The sequence below is a fragment of the Colias eurytheme genome, chromosome 21 (genome assembly GCF_061535395.1).
Source record: "Colias eurytheme isolate Ceu_HAF_F1 chromosome 21, ilColEury1 Martin Lab GWU primary, whole genome shotgun sequence".
Taxonomy (NCBI): domain Eukaryota; kingdom Metazoa; phylum Arthropoda; class Insecta; order Lepidoptera; family Pieridae; genus Colias; species Colias eurytheme.
In genome coordinates, this window is record NC_143000.1 from 7,945,798 (window position 1) to 7,964,013 (window position 18,216).

General features: G+C 30.5%; 1 protein-coding gene across 1 annotated transcript in view; it reads left to right on the top strand.

The window, feature by feature from the left end:
* The first annotated feature begins 2,866 nt into the window (after window positions 1–2,866).
* Cngl (Cyclic nucleotide-gated ion channel-like) overlaps window positions 2,867–18,216 on the top strand; it is a 93,017-nt gene continuing 77,667 nt past the window's right edge. Inside the window, exon 1 of the mRNA XM_090114350.1 lies at window positions 2,867–3,017. The gene's annotated coding sequence lies outside the window, so the exon portion shown is untranslated. The remainder of the gene's footprint in view (window positions 3,018–18,216) is intronic.

Genomic DNA, 18,216 nt, shown 5'->3' on the forward strand with positions numbered 1-18,216 from the left:
AATCCATGCATTTTGAATTAATTGAACTTGATCATGAAATCGTCACGTACAGATAGAGAGACATTACATTCGCGTTTATTATTTTATAATATAACTAGTGGTCCGCCCCGGCTTCGCCCGTGGTACCTACATGTTTAAACTATCCTATCTCTCAAGTTGGATCGAACTGCACATGGTGTGCGAATTTTATTATAATCGGTTAAGTGGTTTAGGAGTCCATTGAGGACAAACATTGTGACACGAGATTTATATATACATACATATGTATTAAGATTAAGATAAAATAAAGGATGTATCTTATACCTTATTTCTTCCACTAATCCTCTGTCAAATTTGCTGCGCTAGGTCTACATAAACTATTATATTATATTAAAATAACAGTATTTTCCTCATCTTTTAACAGTGTTATATTTGAGACGAACGCAGCACGTGTGTGGGGTCAGAATAGGGCTGTCAATTTTTATTTCCTATAAAATATGCAGTCAGTATTATTTATGAAAGTGAGTAGGAAAACTAATATTAATGTGCATTGAATAAAGTGTTATTTCCTTGTTTCATTATTAATCAAATGGTTTTTTTTAGTGAAACTTCTGTAGGCGCGTTGAGAGTAAAATTTCAAGGTCGCGTCATGGCAATACCATCACGTCATAATTCATAAAGTAAGACGGAGATTTTGGTATCTTTGAATATTGCCAAAGAAGTTTCACTTCCGACACGTGTGCTCGGCACACACGCACTTTTTTTATTCATCAAATAACTTTTCCTTATTAACAAATGTTTTTGTAGTGACAACGTCTTATAATTCTATAGAGCCGCCTGCACGCACGAAAAAACATGACTCATGCGGCGTTACCTCGCTCTGAGGCGTTCCATGTAAGGCTTGAAGTGCAAGCGAGAGTGCGGAACGAACGACAAAGAAGCACAATCGGACGTTGTCACGTTAAACTATCGTCAGTAATCCGACTTTACAGACAACCAATTTTTTTTTAATAATTAGGAATGTGTTTATAAACGAATAATACAAAATAACTTTAAAACTATGCGAGTGATTAGATAGAGAGGTAGGATCGTGATAAAGGATTTCCTAATACTTTTCTAGAATAATAGGGATCAAGTCCCATATTCGTCCCATATTCGTGACGAGAAATTTCATTACTTGCCCGTCGGCGGTATCACATACGCTCATCAAATGGGAGACCTTTCACCTAAGGATACGGTCAATTGATATTAACAATGGTGAATGATGTTATAACTTTGAAAAACTTTTTTAATAATTTACCTACAGTATACCCATAGTATCCTTGTCGTTCCTGCTGCCCGAGATAAAAACAAAAGAAAAAATAACTTTAAGATGAAAAGAAAATTTTCTAAATTGTGTTCGATTTAATCCATAAACAATCATACAAAAATCTTTCACACTTTCAACCAAAATATTAGGTTAAATCAGTTTTTGAGTTTATCCAATGCAAAAAAAAAAAAAGTCAAACACTTATTTTTAAAATTTATTTTTCCTTTGTAAATATTGATATAGATTAGCCTACATAAAATTAACATCCAAGCCTAATAATCACAATTACATAGTATAAAACAAAGTCACTTTCTGCCGTGCGTCTGTATCTGTATGCTTAGATCTTTAACCTATGCAACGGATATTTTTAATAGAGTGAAGAAGGGTGGGCTAGTATAAAATAAAAAATAAAAACTAACTAGTGGATTGGCAACCCTACATTGAATTGTCGATAGAACGTGTACTATGCTTTGAAAGCATATTAGTAAGGCTTCATTTGGACAAATTGTGTGTGATTTAATTACCAGCTCTTGCGGGCAAATACAGTTTTATATTTTTATGTAACAGAATTGAATAGTGGTCACTATACGTAAAAGGTTTGTTTCTTGTATGGGTGCATTTTTTGGTTGAATTTAATAGAATTAAGTTGGTTTGTGCTTTTTAGTCGTAGGTTATTTTGTAAATTACTAATTGCAAGCATAAACTTGACTTGACTTTATGAGACAAATTTAATTGCTGTATACATTATTGCGCCATATTACCTATATTATCAACTAAGTGTATATTCAAAGAAAATTCACATTATATTCAATAAAACATAATATTATGTGGCAATAGGAAACTGCTATGTAGAGAATCTTCAATTCGTCAAAAAAACCGTAAGATTATTTCAATATTCATCATCATTTCATTTATTATTCCAGAAAAACAAAAGGTGAATATAAATCAATCCCTATCAAGACAACAAGAGGGCACAATAGTACAAAATATCTTTTTCGGCAAAACTCTATCTAATCTCAAAGTTAAATTGCGTTTGAACTCTATACTTTTAGTTCCGATGAGCGAATCTTTAAAACATAAGATTCTTTTGTGTAAAAGGGGGAAGGATAGACGTTCAATATTTTATTTTAAATCTCTATAATGAAATTTCGGTATCTCTACCAGCTGTATAGGAAGTCATTATGAAGTCATTATCATCTCTACAAGCATAATATGCAAATTGATAATATAATATAGGTAATAGTTTTATAACAGCACTAAAATTGAATAGCTATAGTATCTTTTCTAAAAGGTTTTGTTTTTAAATTCTGTGTTAAAACAGCTTTATATCAACTAATTATAACGTAGGTTACTAGCCTATAACCATCTCATAACTTATTCAGCGGCATGGTTACATAGGTGTCAAAACGTCTAACTGCCAACACGTCTAATCCTTCCGAAACAACTTTGATAGCGGCATAAATCAAGCCTTTTGACAATTAAAAACAACTCCAAGTTCGCGACAGCGCTATATCGCTTTATTTCAGCATTCACGTTCAGTAGTAGGAAAGCTGCGATAAGGAGCAGTGCCTCTCGCGAGCGCGCCGGCCGCACTTACGGATTCGTTGCGTAGAAAAATAAAAAAACAAAACGCGCGCGTTTTTAAAATTAGAATGTGATTTTGATACCCATTAGTTGGCCAGTGTTGTCGATGGCAACCAAAAAAAAAGTAATTCGCTTGCCGTCTGTGGTAAGGATTTCGAATCGAATAAGTGTTCGCAAATTAAATTAATAGTGGCATGTGTCAATGTTATATTTTTTTTTACAACGGTCACTGCTTCTTTAATTTTTTTATATATTTTCATGATCACGTATTTTATTATGTATATAAAACATTAACATTATCACCCTATTAATATTGCATGTAGATGTAGCACAAATATAGAAACTTCGTTCAGAAACCTTTCCCTCTGGTCAAGATTTGACCTTCGATTTTTGCACGTTATTTTTACGGTATTGTTGGGGCTTATCCCGCCCTTGTTCTCACATTTATTGAAGTGAAAAACATACATTTGCGTCGAGTCAACATGAATATAGTTTTATGTCAAATTCTTGTAGATCAGCACTACGTTTAATCTTATTTCTTTCTCTTTTTCGTCTCGTATTAATAAACTACAGGAATACAGATTTTTGGCTTACTAAATATAATATTTGACAATCAAATTATAATAAGTATATATTTTTGTTTCTCCTTATATTGATTTTATATTATACTATGAAGTTGACGCTGAATATAGAGGCCTATAGAGGCAGTTTCAGTTTGTTTGGTAGGTTATAATGAATCGGCGTAGCAAATCGCTTTGAAACTTCTTAGGAGATTAAATCAAGAATGTTTTTAAACATGTGTACATATTATGTAACAATAAAATATCCTCAGTAAAAATAAAACACCTGAAGACAATGCACTAGCTTAGCTGTGTACATAGTATGCTATGTTTTTATAAATAAAGAGCTCTATCTCAACAGCTATAGAGCTGTATAGTGTATAGCTCTTTCTTTCTTTCTCTATACAGTATACACTTTAAATAAGATTTGATTTATTTAAGATTGACTGTTTTGTTTTGATAATGTAACCCATGTAATCATGTAAATTAAGCCCAATTCTAATCTAAATAATGTCTCGGAAGAAATCAAACGTAGCAATCAAATCAAGTCTATCCAATTATAAACAACAAATCCAAGAATTTATAAAGCCAAAGAGCTGTGAGACAAATGCTCCATTACTTAAATTATATTGACTCTGAGTTCCCTCTGATTCTTACATGAATTAATCAAAACTTTGTGACCTCGAGTTTGTGTTCGCGATTTTCTGTTGTTAATCTTGGGGTTTGGTTTCAATATCTGAAAGGTAATTAACAAAAATTGTACTGTTTCAAGTGTGAGATTGAATCGTGGTAGTATGCAACGATTCTTGCGTATGAGTACTTACAGTTTTAGATAAACGGCTCGTTTTACTGTTTTTTATTTTCTTTGAGTGGTATCGATGGAAGAAAAATGATAAAACTGTTATGACGATTAAAAAGTGCTTGTAGAAAAAATCTAATTGAATAAAATATAAAGGTTTGAATTTGTTTGAGTTTGAGTTTTATGAGTTTTATGAATCTAGGAGACTGGCGTACATATAGATAGTTATAATAGGACAACCTACATAAAAAACTAGAGAGCTATCAGCTAACTATAGCAAAAGTTCTGAACCAATCTTTATTTGTCCGGCTATTTTAAACTATCTGCGCCACGCTGTATAAGTATTATGCATGAAGACCATGTAGTGAATGTCTTGTTTGAATTTTGTGGATAATAATTACAGCATAGTAGTAAAAGCCTTCGTAAATTGATTATAGAGTCATCCAGTTGAAAAAATTGAACAAAATATTCAATTTCTTAAATAAAGGCTAAAGCGTATGAATTTGATACTGGAATTCAAATAACAAAATTTATTTTTAATATCTTCAATGGGAGCTAGATTTATTAAAATTATGAACATTATATTATTAATGCAACGAAATTAGATATTCGCATAATATTTTTAATGTATATTCGATGATGCGGCGCAGTTTACAAAACCTTTTTGATGAATTAATAATAATTGTAAATATATTTTGTTGATATATCCGCTCATAGCTTCGTAACATTTGTTTACATTTCATACTGAATATTAATAGGAAATTTATAAACACTGTATTGAAATCGTATGGAATTAGCATAAAATAACTATTTGTATTCATTTACATATTAACCCGGAATCAAAATAATAACACTTTCATGTAATTCCGAGATGATACTTTTCCGAATTAAGGACATAACGAAGGGTCTTAATAAAGTTATAAAAAGCAGTAAGTGTGAAAAAATCTCATTAACATAATTTAAATAAATTTGGTTTCCGAGACACTCTTGACATCTTTATGAAAATATTCAATGCACAAAGTAAAGCGTGACCTTCTCCAAAAAATATAATTATATCTTCTCAGTTTTCAAATACTAGGCTTTATATTCCGACTGCACTTAACAACCAATGGTGAAACACAAATACATTTCAAATGGTTCTAAGAATTTACTTCTCATATAAACATATTACATCTATATTTCAAAACTTTTAGGGCCGATTTTTCAATGCTTGGATAAAACTTATCCGTCGAATAAAGTATTACACGATAATATTAAAATGTCACGTAAACTGTCAAATACGGGCAATTAGGATACGTTTTTAAAATGGTAGTTTTATACATTATTCGACGAATAAGTTTTAACCGAGGATTGAAAAATCAGCCCTTAAAGCAATTAATATAATCGCTCATAGCTACAGAATCTAAGAAATTTGTACATACATAGATACTAATTATACTTTTTTATATATGAGTATTTCAATTTGTTATCTTTTCATTTTATAAAAAGAAAGCCCCAGTGTTCCATTGCTACTGAAACCCAGCAATGCGTACGAAATCATTATACCGTTCTTACTTACATAAAGCCTCCGTTTTCTAACTGCCACAATATACGTCGTATTTTAAATTACAAGAATGAAAAATGTAATTAATCTACGAGTTTAGGAATATCAGGTAATAATAGGATGAAAATAGAATTAATTGTAGCGAACATAATTAGGAAATCTCTCCGGGCGTAATATTTAATTAAAAAAATTTCCAACCAAATTCATTAAGAGTTAAAAAATTAACATCCTTCCGTTACTAATTTGCACGAAAATTCGCTTTTTAATTCTTTTCCACGCTTTTAAAAGATAAATTAACAAATAAATGGTGCTTGAATGACGTAGCCAGGAAAACCTTTTCGAAGTGAAATGTTGAAGGATTTGTAAGTATTTTTCATGTTTCCTGATCTTACCTTTAACCTTTTTCTTAACAATAAGAAATTAATACAGACTTAAAAATAATTAATAATAATAGTACATTTTAGGGAAGTTCAAAAGGCTAATTTCCAAATTTTTTATAGATTTTTGAAGTGAAACTTCTTTATCGGGGTTGGAAAAAAATTTAGTGTAATTTTTTCGTTACGCGTGACATTTTTCCGTTACGCGCCATCTTTTTCTTATCCCTAGGTACCACGCGTGATTCGACGTATTTCTGTAAAGTTGCATATAGTAAATTATTTTTTGAAAAATAAGGTCATAAAGAAGTTTCACTTCTTACGTGTGTACTCTAGTACGCACACATTTTTTATTTAATAGAATAAACGCAATCGAGCTGTAAGTCAGTGCTATGAAAATTTAAACCGCTAAAGCTACATAAACCAGATCAAGTTTAATTAAAAACAAGCAAAGCCAATAAATTAATAAACCTTAAAGCCAGAGTTTAAAGAGATCTTTCCACAATCGTAATCTCTTGTACCAGGAAGTAATACCACTTGCAATTCCAATTAAATATGAGACCCAGACTGTTATAAGACATTGCAGATGAAGCCAAAGCCTCCTTGATACAGTGGTTAACGTTTGAGAGTGAGCCGAGGTGATCCTGGGTTCGATTCCCGGTACATGAAAAAAAATGTCTCGATCTTGTAGGATATACAACAATGATTACTTACTTGTACGTATAGAAAATCGATCAGTGAAACAGATATACCTACGCATCTGCCCTATAACCCACAAGGAGACACGGGAATCTACACTTTTCACCGATAAATTATATTGTTTAAGTATGATATAAATAGTTATTCTTTTTTATAAAGCTGAGACTACTAATGGGAACTGCAGAATGTAGTAAATTTTAGTTATTGCTGTCCTTGTGCTAACTGTGGTCATCAAGAATCGTACTTTTGTCAAATTGTACAGATAATAGGGTTGAATTGCTGGTACGAAAACACACCGGCGTCTAACGTCCTTAGTGTTTGTAAAAGATAAAAATGGGTATTTGGGGGTTTATGAAATACTGTGTTAAGGTTACGAAGCACTTATTTTCATAAAACATGTATGAATTTGTAGAAATGAGCATGAAATATGGTTGTAAGTATTTTTTTAATGTGAATAAAAAATATTTTATGAAGACAGGACGAATTATTATTTAAGGTAAAGAAAGCTATGAAAATTTCTAGTTTGTGTTACAAGTTTTCATAACTTAACTTTGTTTATATTTAGATTTTAGAGGAAACTAACTTAACACACTATATTCTATAAGATAGAGCTTAAGAGATTTAATGGCTATGTAGATTACAAAATTTTGTATTTCTCATTGATTTGATGACGATTATTCCTTTTAATGCCCGTACAGCATAGAGCTTCAGAAAATGTCTTCCAGCTTCAGAGATCTTAAGCTCTCATTGAATTAGATGAAGTATAAAAATTTATCCTTGGATATTCTATTTTTCACCTAAAAACAGTTTGTCTGTACAGCTTTAGCTGAAATCCATTAATCAGACAGTTTACACAGGGCTAAGGACACTTCTTGTGTATTTTGGAATAAATGTACGACAATTTTTCTACCAAAAAATAAAAAGCTATAAAATATGTCTTCAAGAAAACTTTTTTAATCAAAAATAGATTGGGATGAGTTTAATAATATTTTGTCGTATAAACTATTTCATTTCACCAAAAACAACAATAATTGGGTCATGATAAAGTTTTGATTAATGAACATATTATACATATAATATAAACAACTTGTTACGAACAGTATAAATGAGATAATATTTTTGTTGATAAATTAATTATTAATCCATCATAATCGAAATAAATAATAAATTGTAGTTTTAGTACTTTATTTAACAACTAGTTGCGCTCCGCGGTTTCACCCGCGTGCCTCCGCTTCTGTTGGTTAGCGTGATGATATATATAGCCTATAGCCTTCCTCGATAAATGGGCAATCCAACATCGAAAGACTTTTTCAAATCGGACCAGTAGTTCTTGAGATTAGCGCGTTCAAACAAACAAACAAACTCTTCAGCTTTATTAGTATAGATTTAAAAATCTCTTTAAAAAAATCAGTCATTTGATAAAATTATTTGTATAAATTTAAATAAAGTTCACCAATAAGTTTTATTTTTTACTTAAAAGCGTAAATAAAAAGACCCCGCCTAAGCCTTTTTATCAAGGATCTAGCAACTAGCAAGGCTTTGCTTCTAATGCCACAGGCTCCGAGCATTTGTCTCTTAAGCTTCAGTTTTTTAACCGACTTCAAAAAAAAGGAGGAGATTATCAATTCGGCCGGCATTTTTTTCTTATAAACCACTTATATACTTCAAAAAATTCAATGAAAATATATTTCTATTATACCACACTAAAGTGCATTAAACTGCTGTAAGTAATTTGTAACTATATCGTTTTTAGATTTCTTAAATAATATAGTAGGTACTTACGCTAAAACTGATTAGTGAAATGAACTTTTACGGCCACACTTGGAAAAGGAAGTTACGATATCCTCATACACAATGTACTTTAAGTAACTCATTTGCAGTAAGTTATCGTGGCTTAAAACATTTATTAAGAACCTCTGTGCTTTTCTAAAATAAAAGTAGAATTCTATAATTCTTGTTATATCATCTATACTAATAATATTATAAAGAGGAAAGGTTTGTAATTATGTAATTATGTATGTATGTATGGTTTTTACGCATAAACTACTGGACCGATTTCAAAAATTCTTTCACCATTAGAAAGCTGCATCTTCACTGAGCAACATAAGCTATATTGCATTTTCAAAAAAATTAGAGATCCTTACCAAAAATGCAATAATGTAACCCAAGGTGCAAAAAATTCCTCAATGAAACTTCTGTCATCGCGTGCGCTGCGGAATCTATTGAAGATAGAACAAAAAAATGTTCTACGGTATTATAGAATGGATCAATATCTACAAGAAAGTCCGCGATACCATATTCCATCTTCAGTAGTTATGTTACTACAAAAACTTTTTTTAAATAGGTTTTTTACTATCAAAATATTTTTTTTGTAATATCCCCGACTCAGGGAAAATATGTCACAACCACAAGCTACTTCATCTTAATTTAATGTATAAAAACCTACTAAATTATTTCGGATAGGCATGTCTTACCTATCTATCAGACAAATACAAAATGTTCATAAAATAACAAGATTTGATATAAACAAGAACACGTGACAGCTGAGAAGACACGTCTCAATTTGTATATTAATATTATAATGTAGCTGAAATGGAAATTTTAATTTGACTTGTACTTGCGTTATTATTTTTCTTAGTTTATTTAGTAGGTTTCGGTATGAAGCTTGTTGCTGTGAAGCGAAAAGCTGTTGAAGCTTCTTCACCTGAAAACCTAACAAGCAAATTAGTTACTGAAAATTAAATATACAATCTTTTTAATTAACTTAATATCTTATTTATTGTCTATAGTCTATACTAATATCACAATACTGAATAGTTAGTTTGATTGAATACGCTAATCTCAGAAACTACTGCTCCAATTTGAAAATTTCTTGCAGTGTTAGAAAGCACATTTATTGAAGAAGGTTAAAGGCTATGTAATTATCATCACGCTATGACCAATATGAGCGGAGCAATGTAGATAAAACCGCGAGGCACAGCTAGTATTTTATGTATGTAATAGGTTGAATAATATTACTGTTACTAAATTAAGGCTAAATCCCATCACTGTCTAACAATATCAAGCTATTATAATGAAGAACATAGGACAGCTGTGACTCCTGAAACACCAGTAGTAATTTTGCGGTTGTCATGGTTACTAGCATTCAAAGTTTCGATTTAATCTAATGGAAAAGTTTTAGTTATCGCGCTTATTGTTGTTTTAGTAAGGTTTAAGTTGAATATGTATGTATTCCCTTTCATTGTAAATCTAAATAAATTTACAATACACTAGCGGTCCGCCTCGGCTTCGCCCGTGGTACCTACATGTTTACGTTTTTTTTTCATAAGAACCATCCTCGTACTTCAAGGAATAGATTCCGCAGCGCACGCGATGACAGAATTTCTATTAAGGAATTTTTTACACCTTGGGTTACATTATTGCATTTTTGGTAAGGATCTCTAATTTTTTTGAAAATGCAATATAGCCTATATTGCTCAGTGAAGATGCAGCTTTCTTATGGTGAAAGAATTTTTGAAATTGGTCCAGTAGTTTATGCGTGAAAACCATACATACATACATAATTACAAACCTTTCCTCTTTATAATATTATTAGTATAGATATAAAATTGTCTGAAATTGTATTACGTTTATTACCTGAATAGAACGCGAAATTGGTTCTCAAACGAAATTTATGTGTCTTGTAATAAAAGATAAAATATATCAGTAATTTTCTGGGATTTATACAACCTTGATAGCATTTCATGACGTTCCAATTAATATACTGTTATAGAAAAGATTTTTTAAGAGTTGGCTTTAACGTTTATGTATATATTTCATGCAATGTATATGTTTTATTATTCAATAATAAAATATATAAATTCATCTCATATTTTTTTAAAAGGAAAAAAGAGATAGAGAGCCTTCTTGTTTAAATACTTGCATTAAAATTTTATGGAAAATCCAGTCACTACATCAAAGAGATACAGGCCTAGTTTAAGCCCTCATTTTGTTGGAGATAATGATAACAAATTTAAATTATGTATGTTATATGTAGATTTCAAAGTTGAGTCTATAAAAACAAATAACAGCGATTTTCAGAAGGGTGACACGAATTATTCGCATGTTTTTGTAACCCAACTTTGTTGTCCTAACTAGCAAAAACAACGATGTTTTATATGCCTTGATAAAGGTTTTCATTTTCAGTAAGTATTATATTATTTATTTTAGTCAAAAACGAAAAACTGATTACAGGCATATTCATATTAGAATAATGTATGCGATAAATTCTCTAGGTATATAAGCTAATTATATTAAACAATACGGATATTTTCAAATAAGATATAATATAAAATTACTGAGCTTTCGCTCACGGCTCTCTATGCTGTTGTCTGGCCCTATATATAGAGTATCTCTGTACAAAAAATAAATACATTTTCACATCTATAGTATTACATAATATTTTTTGCATACATTCACTCTATTATATTTTACAACAATCATAGTCTGTCCAGCCGTATAGATAAAACAACAACGTACATAACTATGTACAAATATAACTGCAGTGTTTGATTCAAGTTATTATCTTCAAAGTAAAGTGCAAGTCCATCTCCCAGACACCTAATTGCCTATTGCTTATGGACATAATGTAAAGCTAGCTTCGAATCAAAGCACCTACCCTGTCTATTCTAGGAATAAGGGCATTGATTGAACACTAAATTAGCTCTCATCTCAAAGCTTTATTGGCTTGTGTGAGAAATTATTGTTATTCATTTTTAGAACAATATAATTAATAATTATTTTATCTTACTTGTATTGTTTTATTTGGGCAAGATTTTAAAACAACTGTTTTAAAAATACAAATATTTTAAATACAATTTATTAAATTTTTATCTCAACGTCTTATAGTGTGAACTTCATAGAATGCAAAAGATGCTTTCACAGTTTCTTTTGATGAAAGTTTTTATTTTTCTATACTCTCAGTAAAATTGGTCTCTACTTTTACAATTCAGACTGAATACAAACGACTTGATGGGTGTTAATGGTGTAATGTAATATTCTCTTCAAAATCTTGATATGATACACAACATAATATTGCTTATCAAGTGTGTAGGGACACACATGTGAATTATGCTGATCAAAGCTTTTTGTATATGTATGTGTCCACATTGTTTCCCCAACGCTTTTTACTTTATAATAAATTATATTTTAGTCAGTAGCGTTTAACCGTTAACCTAAGTCATACATTTGTGAAAAGGATTAAAAGTATAAAGAAATAAGGCTTTTTATTTGGAGACCTCGGACTAAGAAGTGCTACTATACTACTAAAAAGTGTTTTAAGGATTAAGTTAGGGTTTAATTAGTGTTTAGTCAAATGTTTTGGCGCTAATATCGTCTTTTTTACATCTTATCCTGTACGCAAAGACCACCTTTTATACTATTTGCGTCTTTTTATATGTGTCTTGAATATCTATTTTGATGATGGTACAATAAATAAATAAATAATTATCATACATAGTACTTTATTGTAAATAGTTGCTTATTATAATCCACATTTACATACGAAACCCGAACAGGGATCGTTGATGACAAAATGGCCGACTGTAGGCTTCGCGACAGCTGTGGGTAATGTTCTGTAATATACGGGAAAATCGAAGATCATAAATATGTGACAATCCAAGTAGTATCTCATATCAGTAGTGATACATTAGCTTTCTGGAAGTAATAATGTATATTAAACATATCACGTAATCATCAATATAGTTTCTTACATACTACAAAAGAAACTTGGTGTTGTTTTCCAATGGCATTTTTTAAAATTGGTCTATTAGATATTTTTGAATTAAAATTATCTTTAAAAGTACTCTAACAAACGTACTTACCCATTCAAATTTAAGTTACTTAAAAGATAAAACTCAAATTTTAACTTTCGATTATTATTAAGGAAGTCTTGCAGGAAGAACAACAATTGTATCATCATATTATTAGGTACTAGCTGCGCTTCGCGTTTTCACCCGGGTGGCTCCGCTCCTGTTGGTATTAGCGTAATGATATATAGTCTATAGCCTTCTTCGATAAATGGGCTATCTAACACCGAAATAATTTTTCAAAACAGAACAGTAGTTCCCGAGATTAGTGCGTTCAAACAAACAAACAAACTCTTCAGCTTTATAATATTAGTATAGATGGGACATGGGTATTATCATTTCGGAAAACTGTTTCAACAGTAGACAAGAAACTCTGTAGGTACATATGATTATCGAAACATTATGTAACATGCACCGCCGTACGTAATATCAACGATGTTCTGCTAGACAGAAATTGTTTTCTTTCTATAGATATCTTTCGTAAGAAATAACCCAATAGTCTCAGTGAATATCGTCATAGAAACCTTACTATAATTGACTTACCTCTACAATTCGTCGGCTTATATCCTTCTTAAAAAGTAATCCTTTTAAAATAATATTTGCTTATGAATTATAACACCATATATTATGATAAGCTTTTTGGAATATTGTTTTAGTGAAAAATTCAAGTGGTTAGTAATCCCTTTCTAAAAAAATTATCGAGAAACGAAAATGCAATGACCGGTAAGAAAAACAAATCCTTTTTACATTGCTATAGAGTATAGAGTATAGGCTATTTAACAAACAAAATATGCTTACGTACATTAGAAATGCTACATGAAACTTAATTATGTTAGAATCTCATTTTCTGTGGTATATTTTGTATCTAAATAACTAGGTACCTATTAGGATTTCCTAAATCTTAAATGTGTCTTTTGAAAAATAAAACACAGTTTTATGACGAAAGAAATGAGCAAAATAATGTAGAGATTATGATTTCTAATATTATTTTGTTTGTTTTTCGAACGTGCTTTACAAAAGTTAACAGAATTAACTCTTGATTTTGTTAACGTCACGTAGATAATATGAGCATGTGTAAAATTGTATTTAGTCATTTTAAAATAATAATTTATTTTCGTTTTGTTAGTAGAATTCAGTTCAGAATATTCATATAATATTTATGTTGTTATAATGTTATAATATCTGATTCATTCAAGCAAAATCTTTAATAATTATGGGAATTACCTACTATTTCCCTGAATCTGATAAAGATTCCATATTATTCTCAGAACTCAAGTACCTACCGATAAACCTCGTAGTCCATTAATTTTGTCCCGTGTAATTACAAAGTTTACATAATTTGTTGCCTTTAATTGGTGCTCCCTGGGGATATTAAGTGCATCAAGATTGGTTTAATTTAACTTATTTATTTAAATTATTTTATATTACACCGAAGAATAGACCGCATTGTAACTCTAAATATTTCTTACCACTATAAAAACAGTTGTGGTAAAGTATAGAAATCATTCAGCCTTAAATGTAATGTTGTATTCAAACATATTTTAGGTCTTTAATGTATACATTAAAGACCTAAAATATATATATATGCTATATATAGCACAGATAATATTATTCTATCCATAGTGTAACCTTCATCCTTATAGCCAATCTAGAGTAACCTCTTGATTTTATTTCATTTGAAGAATAAATTTCATTCAATCATGTCACTCGAAATCATCTGTCTTCTAAAAACTAAACAAAATGTTTACTTCAAGTGTTTTTCGAAGGGACACATAAATAATGGTATTTGTGAATTCTCCTTTTACAATTCAATTCAATTGAAACGTTTCTTAAACAACACCGATTCAATTAAGGTTCGACATAGGCATTACCAAAGATTTTATTACTGGTTTCTGTTCATTTGAATAATAAAACATTCTGGAGGTCTGAAGGGCACATAAATAAACTGTTGTTCGAAGGTCAATGGTCTAGGAATAGATACGAAAAGACGTTTCGATTATCCATCAATTTCCAAGGGATTTATTTCTTATCTGAACATAAATTGTACGTAACCACTAGTAGGTATAGAATTTCAATCGAACGATTTTGTTTTAAAGTAGAAAATAGTATAAAAAACCAGTATATTATTATGATTCCTGTTTTATATTAATGCATAGGAGAGAATTCGTTTCTCCAAATTGTAAGTTAGTACATTCGTACATTATACAGTATATTAAATAAATAGGTCCAGTATCTATAACGTCGAATATCGCATTTAAAGATACGTATCCTATATCTTGAAACTGTTTATTTTATGACTTAACTTAACCACCGTTCTTTGAGTATGTAGAAACGCGCGAGTTTACGAGCAGATCTAAAAAATATCAATTTTCTTCAGTATATCATAAAATAAAAATGTCATGCGTAAAGTTAAAGGTACGCAATATAAAAGGTAGCGGAATGGATAAGAGCGGAAATAAAGTGACCTTACGCTTAAACAATCAAAGTAAATGCTTTTAAGTCGTAAAAATAATTTAAAACATTTAATTGTCACGCAGATAAAAAGACATATTATTTTTAAAATTATTATAAACTAGCGGTCCGCCCCGGCTTCGCCCGTGGTACATATTTACGTTTTCTCTACATAAAAACCATCCTCGTACTTCAAGGAATATAATAAAAAAAGAATTATCGAAATCGGTTCAGCCGTTCTCGAGTTATGCGCTCACCAACACATTTTGCGATTCATTTTTATATATAAGATTTTGACCGACTGTCAAATTGTCAAACATAGAGCCAGCTTATTTTATTCTTGTAGTAACTTAAAGCATAATATTGAAGTAGGATATAGTTATTTTATATAAGTTAGGATAAGTGATAAAAATGTACCATATACACTCAGTATTTTATTAAGCACCGCTAATCGTTTATCACTTAGAGCGTCGATATAAATAAAATATAGTTATTTTATCGCTACCGCTTATGCATAAAGCTAGTTCAGCGACTTGTATGGCGTTTTTAATGCGAAATACTTACCCAAATATAATGTTCCCGGAAACTTAAGTTTTATATTTATGTTTGTGTGTTAAATTGTACTGAGATTTAATGGATTTCAGGTTCTTTTGTGGGTTCTATTCGTAGGAATAGTTGCAGTGTCAGATAAGTTTCAACTATCAGAAAAAAGAGCGTGAGCCACGTGTCAGAAGTGATTCTTTTTTGGCAAGATTACAAAATCGTAATCGCCTTACTCCATGACGTATTATATTACGAATTAAATTAATATAATATTATTTTATAATTAAAACGAACACTTAAATAGTATAGGTAGTACTCGATAAATTAAACTTCGAATGTTTATAAAATAAAAATATCTTGTTACACGTAATTCTGTGTGAATGAGGTCGTCGCTCAAGTATGTTCACATAGCCGTTAATTTTAATTCGCTAATTTACTATTTCATTTACAAGTTTTGCTATACTCTATTTATAATTTTCTATTCAGAAATAACTTCTATACCAATTTGTTATATTGACAAATAAGTGCAAACCATATCTGTAGCCATGCTTTAATTCTAATAATAAAAATATAGAGTTTAACATACCATTTTCGCATTTTTATTTATTTGTTTCTAGGAAAGACATTTTAAACATACCTAGTTATTATTATTATGATAAAACTAAACGGAAGATAGGGAATGGTTTATTCATGAGTTGAATTTCTGCACCAAACTTTGTTTTCCAATAATAAGGTTTCCATCTCAACGTTACATTGTTCAATTATTCTTCGCAGAAGATAATTATTCTGACTTATAATGGCTACGTTTATTGTTGCATAATTTGAGGTTAAAACATGCATTTCTATCATTTACAGTGTATTTCATTTTGCTTATAAATAAAGATTATTTGCACGTATTATTTGTTCTCAGTGCAGATACAGAAACTTCCTACGACGCCGCTAACCATCTGTGGTTGTTAACAATTTTATAGCATCAATTATTTGTTAAATTACTATAAATACCAATGCATTTATCCCTTATAAGACTAGATCAAATAGCACCGAGTCTCTCTCTCTTAATTACTTGTGCAATTACATTGCTTGGAAGTGTTATGCCGACATACTTTGTACTTAAATGTTCGTGTGTGTAACTAAGTGTACGTGTGAGGTGATACTTAGATATTATATGATTGTTTGAAGAAATGCAATGATAGAGATTCTCTAGGAAAGATAGTCTATTATTTAACTATGTATTAATATAAAGACTCGATATATTATAAATCTATAATATAAAAATGAATCCCAAAATGTGTTGGTAAGCGCATAACTTGAGAACGGCTGAACCGATTTCGATAATTCTTTTTTTATTATATTCCTTGAAGTACGAGGATGGTTCTTATGTAGAGAAAACGTAAACATGTACCACGGGCGAAGCCGGGGCGGACTGCTAGTGATATATACATTTAATTGGCCGTCATTTCGTTCGTATTTAGGTATAACCTCCACGTATCCAGGTGAAATATTTATATATCACCAACAGATCTGTTTCAGATTTAACTAATGTATTTTCATCGATACCTATATCTTTACTAAAAGGCAGACGAGAGTCTTTAGACTGGGAACTCTTATTCCATCAGGTGATTTTCGTTTACCTACCTATCTATACTAATATTATAAAGCTGAAGAGTTTGTTTGTTTGTTTGTTTGTTTGTTTGTTTGAACGCGCTAATCTCGGGAACTACTGGTTCGATTTGAAAAATTCTTTCGGTGTTAGATAGCCCATTTATCGAGGAAGGTAATAGGCACAGGTTATAGGCTATATATATCATCACGCTACGACCAACAGGGGTGGAGCCACGGGGGTGAAACCGCGCGGAGCAGCTAGTATAAAAATATAACTTTACTGACCTGCACATTTTTACACATTTTCTAGTTGTATTCAAGTAATATTGTAAGTAATTGAAACACGCGGCAGTTCTCTACACTTGTTAATATTTTCATCTATTAATTTTCTTGTAACAGCCATAACACATCATAGCCAAGTGGGTCATAAACATGTAATTTTATTTTACGACTTACGTACTTTTTTAGGTTATTTTATCATATTGCACTACTAAAGCTTAACTAAAAAAAACAAATATAGCGTTAAAAATAGTTCTAACATTGTTTCTGTTTATACGAGAATTGCGGTCTTAAACTAGGTGAAGTAATTATCACCGATAACATTCCAAGCTAAAATAAAACTAGTTTTACGAAAAATACTATTAACTAAGACCAAAGACTAACTTTTAATTGTATAAATTATTGTGTAAATAAACATTACGTTTGTCACAAATGTGTTTATTATACACCAATTTTGCATTATTTATGAAATTTTTAATTCTAATTTTTACTGATCTGTTGAGAGTGTTTCTACTTTTATATTTGTTTTCAAATATGTAAGTGTTCCAATTGGTTAGCGTGTAAATGATATCACTAAAAGTATGTCTCTGATGAAGCCATATAATTATAAATCTAACGGGAATGCATTTTCTTCTACAAAAAATAATT